Genomic DNA, 1,937 nt, shown 5'->3' on the forward strand with positions numbered 1-1,937 from the left:
AAAAAAAAAAAAAAATGTTTATACCAGCCCTATTCAGAATTGTCAAAACTTGGGGAAAATGCAAATATACTTCAATGGCTAAATTACTTCAATATATCCATTCTGTGAAATACTATTTAGCAATCTAAACAAATAAATTAATGCCAAACACAACAGTGTGAATGAACAAAGAAAGCATTCCACTTTTGAGAAGCCAGTCACAAAAAGAGCTAGTCACATATATTACATGATACCATTCTTATATGCCATTCTCAATAAAGAAGAAAGAAAAGGAGAAAGAAGAAAGAGAAGAAGGAAGAAGAAGGAGAGAACTATAATAGGAACAGCCAGACATGGTGGCCGGCACCTGTAGTCCCAGCTATTTGAGAGGCTGAGGCAGGAGGATTGCTGAGGCATGGAGTTAGAAGCTGCAGTGAGCTATGATGATGTAACTGCACTCCAGCCTGGGCAACAGAAAGTGATTCTCCTGTCTATAAATAATAATAATAACAACATAAAATAGAAAACAGGGTGGCACCTGTGGCTCAAAGGAGTAGGGTGCTGGACCCATTTGCTGGAGGTGGTGGGTTCAAACCCCGCCCTGCCCCAGAACTGCAAATAATAATTATAATAAAATAATAAAATAATAGAATACAAAGGATGAGGAGCAGATAAGGCGTTCCAGGGGGTACAGATGTGGGCATTGGCCTGGGAGGAGCACAGAGAGTTTCTGGACTGTTAGACTGTTCTCTATCTTGATCATGCTGGTTATTATATACCTCCAGATGTGTGAAAATTCATAGATCTTACTTTTACAGGTGTCCATACATGTGTGAAAATTCACAGAAGAAAAAAGTTAATTTTACTGTATGACATTTTAAAAATGAAAAATATAAAACAGTAAGGTAGATATACAGTTTGTAACTGAGTCCAAACTTGTACCACTCCCAGCACAACATCACTGTGTCCAGAGACAAGGTGTTGAGGTGAGGAAAGTGACTTTATCCAGAGAGCTAGCAAACTGAGATGATGGAGGAGTAGTGTCCTAAAGAACCATCTTAAATTAGTATGAACTTCAGGCTCTTTTTAATGTTAAGGTAAGAGGGAAGAGGTAGGGCATTACAAGAGGCAACTGAGGCAGGCAGACATCTGCAGACATCAGGTGTCAGTGAACAAGGGTAAGAGGAGGTGCAAAATGTCCTTGTTCTCAGTTAACATTGATGATTGACTTAGGTCACTGTGGTCCTATGATCTTTAACATAGCACTGTCACTTCTGTGCATACTTTCTTTACCTCCCCAGGAGTTAGTTTTGGGAAAGGGATGGTTATGGTCTTTTTTCTAATTTAACTCAAATGAAATTTTTCCTAAAATTAGCTGACCTGTTTGCAGAGCTAAGGAGAAGCTTTTAATCTAAATGATATAATTGTAGGGAATCAGAAACAAGATGGAGCTAGTCATGCTAAGCTTCCTTTCCACGTTACACGTTCACTATTTCATAGCAAACACGCATATCTGCACACTCATCCTCGGGGTCATCCCTCTGCCACCGGAGGCTGCTCACGTTTCCTTTCCGTTACATTAGCCTGACTCCTAAACTATGATTAGGATAGAATCTAAGTTGATGTTCTGGGGACAATTATCAACCCCCCTCCCTATGTCACCCCCTGTCTGTGTCTCCCCATCTCTTTCCAAGGTCTCTGCCCTTTCGGTGCTTCTCGCTCCGAATTTCCTTTCCTCTGAGCACCTTTTCCTCCACCTCTCATTCTCTCCACCTTTCCAGAGAGGCCCTGGGCACTCAGGCCATCCCTTTGGCTAACCTCGGCCCCTGTGCAGGCACCCCACCCCCAAACCCAAGCGAAGGGTGGCTTCCCAAGTCCCTCTGCCTCGAGCTACTCTCTGATTTTTTTTTTTTTTTTTTTTGAGACAGAGCCTCAAGCTGTCCCCCTGGGCAGAGTGC

Source organism: Otolemur garnettii, unplaced genomic scaffold (genome assembly GCF_000181295.1).
Source record: "Otolemur garnettii isolate 467f Iridium unplaced genomic scaffold, OtoGar3 scaffold00053, whole genome shotgun sequence".
NCBI lineage: Eukaryota > Metazoa > Chordata > Mammalia > Primates > Galagidae > Otolemur > Otolemur garnettii.